Here is a 15050-nt window from a genome sequence, read left to right as displayed (position 1 = left end):
ACAGTATTAGGGTGGGAGTGACCCGATTTTCCAGGTGCCGTCTGTCATAGCTTCCCTTGGCTAGGAAAGGGAATTTCCGACCCCTTGCACTTCCCGTGTGAGGCGATGCCTTGCCCTGCTTCGACTCACACTCTGTGGGCTGCACCCACTATCCTGCACCCAATGTCTGGCAAGCCCTGGTGAGATGAACCTGGTACCTCAGTTGGAAATGCAGCAATCACGCATCTTCTGTGTCGCTCACGCTGGGAGCTGTAGACTGGAGCTGTTCCTATTCGGCCATCTAAATGCATTTTTTGACTTAGGATATTTTTGACTCATGATGAATTCATTGGGATATAGCCCCCTCACAAGTCAAGGAACATCTGTGTGTGCAGTATGGATTTAGGGATTCTCAGATTATTGAATCAGTTATAATCCGTTTCCTCAAAGGATTATAATGCATTACAATCTTTACTTATTTTGGTGTTCAAATTGTCTGAGATTTGTTCAGTGAGAGCTCCTTTCAACCTAGCTGTTTTGATATCACTCATATATATATATATATAGATATATATATATGTATATTTAGCAGTTGTTTACTTTCTGGTACAAAAAGATGTTCTAATTTTATTTTGGGTTTTCTCTCACCCAGCACTGAAAGGAACCATTTCTGCAAAGTGTCCTGACACCTTATGGTAGAAAATGGTGCTTAAAAAACAATATCTGGGAGCTTAGCAAGCTTATTGTGACTTAGATGTCATTGCATCTATGCCTTGTCAGCAGATGAAACTAAATAAAAAAAATTAGTAATCATGAGTTCAAGTTGATATCACCAATTCTAATCTAATTTTACATAGTTCTTCCTACTACCTTTTATTTCTATTTAAGCACTGTTACCATATATACATAATTTAAAAAATCAAATAGTTATATAACAAATATTAATAACAAATAAGCATACAAACTCTACATTTCTGCTTCCCAGATGCAACCCTCTTCAATTCATTTAACTGTTCATTTTTATATATTCCACCGTATTTCTAAATAACATGCTTATTTTCCTTTTTGATTTTTTTCAGTTATAGATTTAGCTCTATTAACTTTCTATTGTGGAAGATGAGGAAATATTTCTTTAGTTGCTTTTACTTTCACCCCTTTCATTTTTCTTTTCTTTTTTTTTTTTTTTGAGACAGACTCTTGCTCTGTCACCCAGGCTGGAGTGCAATGGCACGATCTCAGCCCACTGCAGCCTCCGCCTCCCAGGTTCAAGTGATTCTCCTGCTTCAGTCTCCTGAGTAGCTGGGATTACAGGCACATGCCACCACACCTGGCTAATTTTTGTATTTTTAGTAGAGATGGGATTTCACCATGTTGGCCAGGCTGCTCTCAAACCTCTGACCTCAGGTGATCCACCTCCCTCGGCCTCCCAAAGTGCTGGGATTATAGGTGTGAGGCACCACGCCTGGCTACTTTCATCCTTTCATGTCCTCAGTTCTTATGACCTCATTCTCTAAATGTAATTACCTCATAACTTTTCTTTGTTGTTGTTTTTGAGACCGAGTTTCGCTCTTGTTGCCCATGCTGGGGTGCAATGGCGCGATCTCGGCTCACTGCAACCTCTGCCTTCCAGGTTCAAGCAATTCTCCTACCTCAGCCTCCTGAGTAGCTGGGATTGCAGGCATATACCACCATGCCCAGCTAATTTTTGTGTATTTTTAATAGAGACGGGGTTTCTCCATGTTGGTCAGGCTGGTCTCGAACTCCTGATCTCAGGTGATCCTCCCACCTCCGCTTCCCAAAGTGCTGGGATTACAGGTGTGAGCCACCACGTCCCACCTAACTTTTTTTTTTTTTTTTTTTTTTTGAGACAGAGTACCCCTCTGTCGCCTAAGCTGGATTGCAGTGGTACAATCTTGGCTCACTGCAACCTCTGCCTCCTGTGTTCAAGCAATTCTTGTGCCCCAGCCTCCCAAGTAGCTGGTATTAGAGATATGTGCCACCATGCTCTGCTAATTTTTGTATTTTTCATAGAGACGGGGTTTTGCCATGTTGGCCAGGCTGGTCTTGATCTCCAGACTTCAAGTGATCTGCCTGCCTCAGCCTCCCAAAGTGCTGGGATTACAGGCATGAATCACCATGCCTGGCTAGCTCATAACTTTTATTTCTCAATATTCAGAGTTTACAATGTTTTTATAATTAAGTAAAATTACAGCTGAGATACACAAAATCCTTTCCTCTCTTTCTATAACTTTTAGCTACTTCTACAGTTTAAGAAAATACAGAACAAAGCTAGTGCTCTGAACAGCACTTTAAGGAATAATGATGTGTAGTTCTGAGGAAGCTATGTTGAGACTATCTCATCTCATATCTTCACTTGAAATAATGTTTCCCTCTGAGATAGTCTGAGTCAATTCTACTTTACTAAGATAGTCTATTGGCTATATATAGGGGTTATGTATAGATGAAGGGATTGCAGGGAACTTTCATTTTCTACCTCCTATAGCCTTAATTTTAAAAATATTTATATTGAGCATGGAATTTTTTATTATAAAAAAATTTCAGATAAACTGATAAATAGAACAGTACCATAATGAATTTCAAAGTTCAGTAATTTTTAGAAATACGTCATAGTGTGAGTTTAACTTTTTTATGACTCTGAGTAAGAGAAGTTCCAGGTGGTGCCATGTCTGTGCAGTCTTAACCAACTGAGGAATCAGACCAGAATTTGGGCTGACCACAGCAGCTAAAAAGTGAGTAGAAAGGTATACAAGGTGGGAGAGGGAAACCATAAAATCTGTGCAAGAGCTCTGCCCAAATATTTGGCTGTGCCCTGAATTACACATGTGCTGTGAAGACTTTAAACAGTGTAGCTGATGCTAAGAATTGCACAGATGTTTTTAGCTGCTGCCCACTCCAAGGAAGATAGAGTTTGGAATTTGAGTTTAGCCCATTTAGATGTCTACAAAAACAAAATAATGGTACTTTTTAAGAGGACTATAACAAAATCGATTGTCTGTAACATGAAGTTTTCAAAATACCCAGGCTAAAATCTAAAATTAGTAGATATTAAAAAAATAAGAAAATGTGACGTGGAAATTAAAAAAGACAAAACAGAATCAATAGAGACCAACCACAAACTTGACCAAGATGAAAGAATTAGTACTCAAGGTTCTAAAAGTAGCTATTATAACTATTATGCTCCCGAATGAAAAGGAATTTATGCTAGTAATGAATGAGCGAATAGGAAATTTCAACGCAGAAATAGGAACTAGAAAAAGAACCAAATGGAAATCATAGAACTGAAAAAAGGGCAAATGAAGACTTTGCCGAATGGGCTTAATAGTAGAGTGGGGATGACAGATGGAGTCAGGCAACTTGATGATATTAAATAGTACTTACAAAATCTTATGAGCCGCCCCCTCAAAAAAATAATGAATACAGCTTCAGTGATCTGTAGAATGATATTTTTAAAAGACCAATATACATGTTATTGAATCCCCACAAGAAAAAAGAGAAAGATGAGGGCAAAAAATATTTAAGAAAGAATAGCCAATGAAAAACATAAATATACATATTCAAGGGGCTCAGTCAATCCTAGGCAAGATAAATTCAATGAAAACCACACCAAAGTACACCATTTAGTCATAATTTGACCATAAAAGTCAAATGATTATCAAAGATAATGAGAAAAATCTTGAAAACAACCAGACAAAAATCAATATATTACACACAAAAAAGTAACATAATGATGTTGGTTTCTCATGAGAAATAATGGAAGGAAAAAGACAGTGAATTGACATCTTTAAGTGTTGATGAAGAAAACCCCTGTCAATTCAGAATTCTATTATCTAAGAAAAATATTAATTTAGATAAATGAAAACAAGAGAATTCATCATTCACTGACCTGCAATACAAGAAATGCCAAAGGAAGTTTTTCACTCTAAGTGGATTTGATAAGAAATAGAAACTCATATTGTCAGAAAGTAATGAAGAACATCAGAAATGGGAAATATGGTCTGGGCATGGTGGCTCATGTCTGTATTCCCATCACTTTGGGAGACCGAGGCAGGCAGATCACTTGGGCCAGGAGTTCTAGACCAGCCTGGCCAATGTGGTGAAACCCTGTCTCTAGTAGAAATAAAAAATTAGCCGGATGTGGTGGTGCGCGCCTGTAATCCCAGCTACTTGGGAGGCTGAGGCACAAAAATCACTTCAACCCAGGAGGTGGAGGTTGCAGTGAGCTGAGATCGCACCACCACACTCCAGCCTGGGTGAGAGTGAAACTCTGTCTCAAAAAAAAGAGGAATGGGAAATATGTTGATAAATATAAATAACCATTTTTTTTTGTTTCTGTATTTCTTTACAATACACATCAGTAAATAATGTGAAAATTAAAATATTTTATTTGGCCAGTTGTATATCTTCTTTTTAAAAGAAATATGAGACAGGGTCTTACTGTGTTGCCCAGTTTCATCTCAAACTCCTAGGCTCAAGTGAACCTCCTGCCTCAGCCTCCCAAGTAGCTGGGCCTAGAGGTGCGCTTGGCTGTATACCTTATTTTGAGAAGTGATTTTTCAGGTAATTGGCCCATTTTTTAAATAAAATTACTTCTTTCTTGCTATCAAGTTGAGTTCTTTATATATTTTGATATTAACCCTTTATCAGATATATGGTTTGCAAATATTTTCTCCCAAGTCATGGGGTAATCACTTCACTCAGTTGATTGTTTCCTTGCCTGTGCAGAAGCATTTTGGTTTGATACAATCTCAGTTGCCAATTTTTGCTTTTGTTGCCTGTGCTTTTGGGGTCATATTTTTTAAAAACCATCGCCTAGACAGATATCATGGAGCTTATCCTTTATATTTTCTTCTAATAGTTTTACATTTCAGGTCTTATGTTTAAATATTTGATCTATTCTGCATTGATTTTTGTATATCAGCTGACATAAGGGTTCACTGTCATTCTGCTGCAATGTGAAGGTCTGGTTTTGACAACACCCTTTATTGAAGAGACTGTCCTTTCCATATTGTGTGTTCTTGGCACTTTTGTTGAAGATCAGTTGCCTAAATGTGTGGATTTATTTTGGGGCTCTCTATTCTGTTCCATTTGTCCATATGTCTGTTTTTAGGTCACTACCATGTTGTTTTAATTACTATAGCTTTATAGATTATTTTGAAATCGGGTAGTATAATGCCTCCAGCTTTCTTCTTTTTGCTCAAGATTGCTTTGGCTACTCAAGGTCTTTTGTAGTTCCAGGTTAATTTTAAGATTGCTTTTTCTATTTTTGTGAAAAATGCCATTACAATTTTGATAGAGACTGCATTGAATCTGTAGATTGTTTTGTGTAGTATGGTGTATTAATCTGTTTTCACACTGCTATAAAGAACTACCTGAGACTGGGTAATTTATGCAGAAAAGAGGTTTAATTGACCCACAGTTCTTTGAAGAATGGTGGTGGTATTTTGATGAGAATTGCATTGAATTTGTAGATTGCTTTTGGCAGTATGGTAATTTTCATAATATTGATTCTACCCATCCATGAGCATGGGATATGTTTCCATTTGTTTGTGTCATCTGTGATTTCTTTCAGTAGTGTTTTGTAGTTTTCTTTGTAGAGGTCTTTCACGTCCTTGGTTCAGTATATTCCTAAGTATTGTATTTTATTTTTGCAGCTATTGTAAAAGATGTGGAGTTCTTGATTTGATTCTCAGCTTGGTCATTGTTGATTTATAGAAGGACTATTGATTTGTATATGTTAACTTTGTGTTCTGAAATTTTGCTGAATTTATTTACCAGTTCCAGGAACTTTTTGGATGAATCTATAGGGTTTTCTAGGTATACAATCATATCATAAGTGAACAGTGACAGTTTGACTTCTTCTTTACTGATTTGGATGCCCTTTCTTTCTCTTGATTGCTTTGACTAGGACTTCCAGTAGTATGTCAAATAGAGGTAGTGAAAGTGGGCATCCTTGTCTTGTTCCAGTTCTCAGGGGGAATGCTTTAACTTTTCCCTGTTCAGTATAATGTTGGCTATGGTTTGTCATAGATGGCTTTTGTTACCTTTCAGTATGTCCCTTCTATGCTGATTTTCCTGAGGGTTTTAATCATAAAGCAATGCTGGATTTTATCAAATGCTTTTTCTGCATCTATTGAGATGATCATATGACTTTTGGTTTTAATTCTGTTTATGTGGTATATCACATTTATTGACTTGTGGATATTAAACCATCCTTGCATTCCTGGTATGAAACCCACTTGATCATAGTGGATTATCCCTTTGATATGCCATTGGACTCCATTAGCTTTTATTTTGTTGAGGATTTTTGCATCTATGTTCATCAGGGATATTGGTCTGTAGTTTTCTTTTTTGTCATGTCCTTTCCTGGTCTTGGTATTAGGGTGATACTGGCTTCATAGAATGGTTTAGGGAGAATTCCCTATTCCTCTGTCTTTTGGAATAGTGTCAATAGGATTGGTACCAGTTCTTCTTGGAATATCTGATAGAATTCAGCTGTGAATCCATCTGGTCGTGGACTTTTTTTGTTGGCAACTTTTTAATTGCCATTTCAATCTCACTTCAATAACAGTGAGATTATTGGTCTGTTCAGAGTTTCTATTTCTCCCTGGTTTAATCTAAGAGGGTTGTACATTTCCAGGAATTTATCCATCTCCTTGAGGTTTTCTAGTTTTAAGTGCATAAAGGTGTTCATAGTAGCCTTGAATGATCTTTTGTATTTTTGTGATATTGGTTGTAGTATCTCCCATTTTGTTTCTAATTCAGCTTATTTGCGTCTTCTCTCTTTTCTTGGTTAATCTTGCTAATGGCCTATCAATTTTATCTATCTTTTAAAGAACCAGCTTTTTGTTTCATGTATCTTTTGTATTTTTGGGGGGAGGGGTTTCAAGTTCATTTAGTTTTGGTCTGATCTTGGTTATTTCTTTTCTCCTGCTGGGTTTGGGTTTGGTTTGTTCTTGTTTCTCTGGCTCCTGAAATGTGACCTTAGAGTGTCTATTTGTGCTCTTTCAGACTTTCTGATGTAGGCATTCAATGCTGTGAACTTTCCTCTTAGCACCACCTTTGCTGTATCCCAGAGGTTTTGATAGGTTGTGTCACTGTTATTGTTCAGTTCAAAGAATGTTTCAGTTTCCATCTTAATTTTATTGTTGACCCAACAGTCATTCAGGAGAGGTTATTTAATTTCCATGTATTTGGATGGTTTTGAGGGTTCCTTTTGGAGATGATTTCCAATTTGATTCTACTGTGGTCTGAGACAGTACTTGCTATAATTTCAATTTTCTTAAATTTGTTGAGACTTGTTTTGTGGCCTGTCATATGGCCTATCTTGGAGAATGTTCCATGTACTGTTGAATAGAATGCATATTCTGCACTTGTTGGTAGAATGTTTTGTAAATATTGTTAAGTACATTTGTTTGAGGGTATAGTTTATGTTCATTGTTTCTTTGTTGACTTTCTGTCTTGATGACCTGTCTAGTCCTGTCAGTGAAGTATTAGAGTCCCCTGCTATTATTGTGTTGCCATCTATCTCATTTATTGGGTCTAGTAGTAATTGTTTTATAAATTTAGTTGTTCCAGTGTTAGGTGCATATATATTTAGGATTATGATATTTTCCTGTTGGACTAGTCCTTTTATCATTATATATTGGACTAGTCCTTTTATCATTATATAACGTCCCTCTTTGTCTTTTTTAACTGCTGTTGCTTTAAATTTTGTTTTGTCTAATATAAGAATAGCTATTCCTGCTCACTTTTGATGTCCATGTGCATGGAATATCTTTTTCCACTCCTTTAACTAAAGTTTATGTGAGTCCTTATGTGTTAGGTGAGTCTCTTGAAGGCAGCAGATACTTGGTTGGTGAATTCTTACCCATTTGGCAATTTTGTATCTATTAAGTAGAGCATTTAGGCCATTTACAGTCAATGTTAGTATTGAGATGTGAGGTAATATTGTATTCATTGTGCTGTTTGTTGCTTGTATATCTTTTTTTTTTTTTCATTATATTGTTGTTTTATAGGTTCTGTGAGATTTATCCTTTAAGGAGATTCTATTTTGGTATATTTTGGGGATTTGTATCAAAATTTAGAGCTCCTTTTAGCAGTTCTTGTAGGGCTGGCTTGGTAGTGGCAAAGTCTCTCAGCATTTATTTGTCTGGAAAATACTTTATTTTTCCTTCACTTATGAAGCTTAGTTTTGCTGGATACAAAATTATTGGCTGCTAATTGTTTTGTATAAGGAGGCTAAAGATAGGACCCCAATCTCTTCTAGCTTTTGGGTTTCTGCTGATAAATCTGCTGTTAATCTGTTAAGTTCTCCTTTGTAAGTTACCTGATGCTATTTTCTCACAGCTCTTAAGATTCTTTCCTTCATCTTGCCTTTAGACAACTTGATGACTATGTGCCTAGGTAATGATCTTTTTGCAATGCATTTCCTGGATGTTCTTTGAATAGTGGTATTCCTGTATGTCCTAAATTATTGTCAGTTTGATTCCATACCATATATATCATTCCTTCCTTTTTAACAGAATCCCAATTTTTTGAGGGAAAGTAACATACAAGGTGAGAAACTAAATTTTTTAGCTTACTTTGCAGATACAGGTAGCCTTGACACTAAGTTCTGGGAAAAGCACATGGGTCACAGTTACTGTGTGAAGGTTCTAGGAATGTTTTCTTTTGTTGTTTGTTTTCATTTGCATGGTGGATAGGCATCCTTTGTCCTTCGCCCTTTATGAGGATATTTTTTCCTGGAATGTGGATATTATACTTTATAAAAGAAATTACTTAAAATACTAGGCCAGTGAAAATTAATAAAGAGGAAGTAGAAGAATTATTATCTGTCAAGCTATTATCTGTCTGATGTCAAGGTGGTTAATGAGGACAGTGTTCCAAATTGAAAGTAGCCTTCAAGACTTTATTCTCTTGCTACAATAGTTCAGGCAACAGACAAAGAAAAAGTGCCAGCTCCTCAGTGTTTCATTTCACTCCATGCAATGGCATTGGGTGAGGGCCAGTCCGATGACAGGCAAGGCAGGTGGGTGGGTAGAGAATGCCTCACTGCTGAAAAACACTGAACAAAAGGCTTCTGCCATTTATGGACCTACACTAGGCCTACAGGGAGGAAAAGGGGAGGGCTAGCAGTGGAAAAGTACTGAGTCAAAGGGGAAAAGTGTCTTAGTCAAGGGCCCCTCACAAGGACATCTCCGTGGAGGCACCCACCTTATAAGGAGGTTTCTGAGTGGAGGCACCTGGACTAAGCCTGCTGAATGTATAAGCAATGCTGGCCCTAGGCAGGGGTTGGGAGCTGAGTACTTGTCTGCAGCTGTGTCCAGAAACTACAGTGCATTGACTGTGCATCAAATCTGATGTGGGTAGGGCAGTTTTCCCCCATGAAGCCTCCTAAGCAAAACTTGTGGTTGGACTTGAAGTATCACACACAGGAATTTGCCCTGGAACCAGATTCCTCATTACCAAGTAAGGTGGAATTTAAAGTTATAAGGAATAACAGGCATAAAAAAGGATGTTACATAATGATAAAAGTCACAACTGATTAAAAAGATCTTATAGATCCCTTTGAGACAGAGCAGGGACCCCTCTTAGTGGCTTGTAGCTCCCCTACCTTGAAAGCATGAAAATAAAGGAAAATCTTGAGTTCCTTCAAGGGAAATTCCAGATACCTAGTGAACTCTGGGCAGTAAATGAGCAACTTCATAAGCAAGGTTATAGTAGCTTAAAAATGATACTAAGGTAGTTAGAGTGATAAGATGTTTTGTTCCGTATAGAAACTAAAGATAAAATATTAACATGTGTCCCTGAATTATTTTTCAGAAACCTATACCCCCACCAAATGGATGCACTGGCACATACATAGACCTCTCTGACTGCGCTTCTTTGTTCTAAAATTCTTCTTGAGGGGCCTGGAGGAAGTCATACCCATGAGGCAGTGCTAATTCTTTTCTACTGACCTGAAATTTTTAAACAAAGCTTCTCTTTCTTAACCATTTACAAATCAGAAAATCTTTGAATTTACCTAAGATCTGTAAGACCGCATTTTAAGATATTCAGCCTCGCCGGGCGCGGTGGCTCACGCCTGTAATCCCAGCACTTTGGGAGGCCGAGGCGGGCGGATCACGAGGTCAGGAGATCGAGACCATCCTGGCTAACATGGTGAAACCCGTCTCTACTAAAAAATACAAAAAACTAGCCGGGCGAGGTGGCGGGCGCCTGTAGTCCCAGCTACTCGGGAGGCTGAGGCAGGAGAATGGCGTGAACCTGGGAGGCGGAGCTTGCAGTGAGCTGAGATCCGGCCACTGCACTCCAGCCTGGAGGAGAGAGCGAGACTCCGTCTCAAAAAAAAAAAAAAAAAAAAAAAAAGATATTCAGCCTCTTTAGGTCAAATCAATGTATAACCTCCACGTATGGATTTATGACTTTGCCTGTCACCTGTATCTCTCTACCTTTAAAAACTTGTAAGCCATTGGGGAATTTAGGTCTTACCATGAGCTACCTAATTCTCCTTGCTTGGAGCTCTGCAAATAAAAAAAAATTCTTTTCTTTTCTTTTTTTGAGACGGGGTCTCTCTCTGTCGCCCAGGCTGGAGTGCTGTGGCTCTATCTTAGCTCAGTGCACACTTTGCCTCCTGGGTTCAAGCGATTCTTCTGTCTCAGCCTCCCAAGTAACTGGGATTACATGCATGCACCACCGTGCCTGGCTAATTTTTGTAGTTTCAGTAGAGATGGGGTTTCACCATATTGGACAGGCTTGTCTCGAACTCCTGACTTCAGGTGATCTGCCTGCCTCAGCCTCCCAAAGTGCTGGGATTACAGGCGTGAGCCACTCTGCCTGGCCAAATACCTTTCTCTCACTGCAGCCCTGATGTCAGAGTTGGGCTTTGCAGTGCTGGGTAGACAGGCCCAGGTTCGATTTGGTAATACTTTGAACCAAAAACTATAGTGGTTAAATACATAAAAGTATTAGAAATTCAAGAACATGATTTTTTTAAAAAGCATCTATAGTGGGAGATAGCAATATAATTGTGATACATATGGAATTAAATTTTAACAGGTTTATATATATGTATACAAATATACACACACCTGTGTGGATATATATCTATGTGTGGATATAGGTCTATAAGTATGTAAACATGGCAACTGTCTCAAACTAATTTAGTAGCATTTTATTTTTGTTGCTGCCAAGAAGACAACCATCTGAGATAAAATGTGCTTTTCAACTCAGGACCTGGTTTTGGGTAGGTACTTTTTAGAACATTATTTGTTATGAATTACAGTTCTCATATTGTGATCAATAACTAATATGTTTAATATTCATTTAGATTTACTCTCATACTTATTTGTGTTTTCTGGTGTAGTCTTTTTCTTACATTTTTCTTCTTTCTGAAGAATTCTCTATTAGTATTATTTTTGGTGCATATTTGGTAGAACCAAAGAGTTTTTATATGAGAGAGTATTTTGTCTTCATTTTTGAAGGGTATTTTTACTGGGTGTAGAATTCTAGGTTAATAGATATTTTCCCTTTTTCTTCACTACTTGAAGTAGTGGACATTTCATTCCTTTGTCTCTTGGAGTTCATAATTTACATTGAAAATCAGCCATTAACTAGTCTTATTGCTCTGTGGAGGAGAAATGGTCTTTTTCTCCTTTTCAATAGTTTTACAACTCTCTTTTTTGTTGTTGTTGAGACGGAGTCTTGCTCTGTTGGCCAGGCTGGAGTGCAGCAGCATGATCTTGGTTCACTGCAACCTCCGCCTCCCAAGTTCAAGTGATTTTCCTGCCTCAGCCTCCTGAGTAGCTGGGATTACAGGTGCCTGCCACCATGCCTGGCTAAGTTTTTGTATTTTTAGTAGAGACGGGGTTTCATCATGTTAGCCAGGATAGTCTTGATCTCCTGCCCTTTTGATCTGCCTGCCTTGGCTTCCCAAATTGCTGGGATTACAGGCGTGAGCCACTATGCCTGGCCCTACAACTCTCTTAAAACAAAAGATGACCATCATATTGGGGCTTTGTCATCAAGGAGGAAAGATGTAAAATATGAGGTCAAAGAGTTAATGGTACAAATCATGTAGATCTTACAGGTTATGGTAAAGACTTTGGATTTTATTTTGAGTGCTATGGAAAACCATGGAGTGTTCTAACCAGAAAAGCAGCATGTATCTGATGCAAGTTTTAAAAAGATCAAATTTGAATTCCATATTGGGAATAGATGTGAAGAAGGCCAGTTTAGTACATTGTAATAATCATGTAGGTGAGAGATGATGGTGGCTTAGACTAACGAGTGGTATAAAACTATTTTAAAATCATGAAAGAGTGATTTTGATTAAATAGTTTTTCAGTATTTGTTATTATAATCATATATGTTTTCCTTCCTTAGTCTGTTGATATGGGGAATGATGTAGATTTTCTAACATTAAACCATCCTTGCATTCTTGGGATACCACCAATTTGATAGTATACTTTTTATATATTTATGAATTCGGTTTGCTGGAATTTAGAAAATTTATAATTTATTGTGTCTATGTTCATGAGCAAATTTAGAAAAGTACTTTTGTTCTTTATACCAAACTTTTCTGGTTTGATATCAAGTGTATACAATGAAACTGGCTTTATATGAGGAGTTAGGAAGTATTCTTTTCCAAGTTTCTATAGCATTTAAGTTCAAAAGGACTTACTTATTCCTAGAATATTTGTTCGTAAAACTATCAGGGAATGGTATATTTTTAATAGGTAGATTTTAAACTCAAAATCAATTTCTTTAATGCTTATATGTATACTTACCTTGATCAAATTTGCCAGAGGCTTGTCTGTTTTTTAAAATATATATATTATTATTTTTTTCTTTTTTTAAATTTTATTTTATGGCCAGATGCAGTGGCCCACACCTGTAATCTCAGCACTTTGGGAGGCTGAGGCAGGTAGATTGCTTGAGCCCAGGCATTTGAGACCAGTGTGAGCAATATGATGAAACCCTGTCTCTACTAAAAATATAAAAAATTAGCCAAGCATGGTGGCACATGCCTGTAGTCCCAGCTACCTGGGAGGCTAAGGTTGGAGGATCACTTGAGCTTAGGAGGTTGAGGCTGCAGTGAGTCAAGATCGCACCACTACACTCCAGCCTGAGCAATGAAGTTAAGCCCTGTCTGAATTTTTTTTTTTTTTTTTTTTTTTAGATTTAGGGGGTACATGTAGATGTCTGTTACATGGGTATACTTCTTACTGGTGGGCATTGGGCTTCTAGTTATACCCATTACTTGAATAGTGAACATTGTACCTGATAGTGAAGTGGCATTGTTTATCTGGGGAAATACCTGAAGTTCCTTGTTTCGCGCTAAGGAAATTGAAGATGCAGACACACACAAAGTGCTTTAACAGTGGAAAGTTTAATATGTGGAAGAAAGAAGAGACAGCTTCCTCATGCAGAGGAAGGGGGCCCAAGTGAGTTTCTGAGTTTGGGGCAAGATGTGGTTGGTTTTATAGACGAGCTTCAGGAGGCAGTATTTGATTTATATAGGGTCCAGAGGATTGGTTGGACCAGGTGTGCTATTTATATAACATGTGAGGTGGCTGGCCTTCCCACCCTAATCTTTTACTATGCAGATGGGGTCTCTACCTGGCTGGTGCCATGACACTTGCACACGTGGCAACAAAGAAAAAGGAGGAGAAAACCTCCGTGTTGAATATACCTGACTTTCAGGTATCCCTTTTCTATTGGTAACAGCTGCAGGCATTCACCTATGCAAGCTTTCCTTATCTATGCTTGCAGCTTGACTTTTCAAAAAGGCTGTTTTTTGTTAGAAAAGAAATGATTTGGGGGCTGCTTTTTGATTAAAAGAAAATTCCACTGAGATCTCTTCTACCCTTACTAACTGCCTAAATAACTCCTTTTTAGCTCCTATATCAATAGGTTATTTTTCAGTCCTCCCCATTTCCCACCCTCTGCCCTTCTGGAGTCCCTAGTGTCTATTATTTAAATCCTTATGTCCATATGTTTAGCTCCCACTTATAAGTGAGAAAATGTGTTATTTGCTTTTCTGTTTCTGAGTTAGTTCCCTTAAGATAATGGCTTCCAGCTTTATCTATGTTGCTTCAAAGGACTTGATTTAATTCTTTGTTATGGCTGCATAGTATTCCATGGTGTATATATACCACATTTTACTTATCCAGTCAATCATTGATTGACACTTAGGTTAGTTCTATGACTTTGCTATTGTGAATAGTGCCACGATGAACATGTGAGTGCAGGTGTCTTTTTTTTTATACAATGATTTCCTTTCCTTTGGGTAGATACCCGGAAGTGGGGTTGCTAGATTGAAGAGTAGTTCTATTTTTAGTTCTTTGAGAAATCTCCATGCTATTTTCCATAGAGGTTAAACTATTTTATGCCCATCAATAGTGTATAAGCCTTTCCTTTTCTCTGCATCCTCTCCAACATCTGTTATGTTTTGACTTTTTAATAATAGCCATTCTGACTGATATGAAATGGTATCTCATTGTGGTTTTAATTTGTATTTCTCTGATGACTAGTGATGTTGAGCATTTTTTATGTTTGTTGGTTACTTGTATGTCTTTTTTGAGAAATGTCTGCTCATGTCCTTTGCCCACTTTTTAATGGTATTTTTTTTCTTGTTGATTTAAGTTCCTTACACATTCTGAATATTAGTCCTTTGCTGGAGGCATAATACAATTATTTTCTCCCATTTTGTAGGTTGTCTGTCTACTCTGTTGATTATTTCTTTTCCTGTGCAGAAGCTCTTTTGTTTAATTAAATCTCATTTGTCTATTTTTAAAAATTTTGTTGCATTTGCTTTTGGGTCTTCATCATAAATTCTTTGTCTAGGCTAATGTCCAGAATGTTTAGGCCAATGTTTTTCTCTGAGATTTTCTTCTAAGAGTTTTTTAGTTGAGTGTGATGGCTCACGCCTATAATCCCAGCACTTGGGGAGGCTAAGGCAGGTGGATGACCTGAGGTCAGGAGTTCGAGACCAGCCTGGCTAACATGGTGAAACCCCATTCCTACTAAAAATGCAAAAAATTAGCCAG

This window comes from Theropithecus gelada, chromosome 5 (genome assembly GCF_003255815.1).
Source record: "Theropithecus gelada isolate Dixy chromosome 5, Tgel_1.0, whole genome shotgun sequence".
Taxonomy (NCBI): Eukaryota; Metazoa; Chordata; class Mammalia; order Primates; family Cercopithecidae; genus Theropithecus; species Theropithecus gelada.
This window is presented reverse-complemented; position numbering follows the sequence as displayed.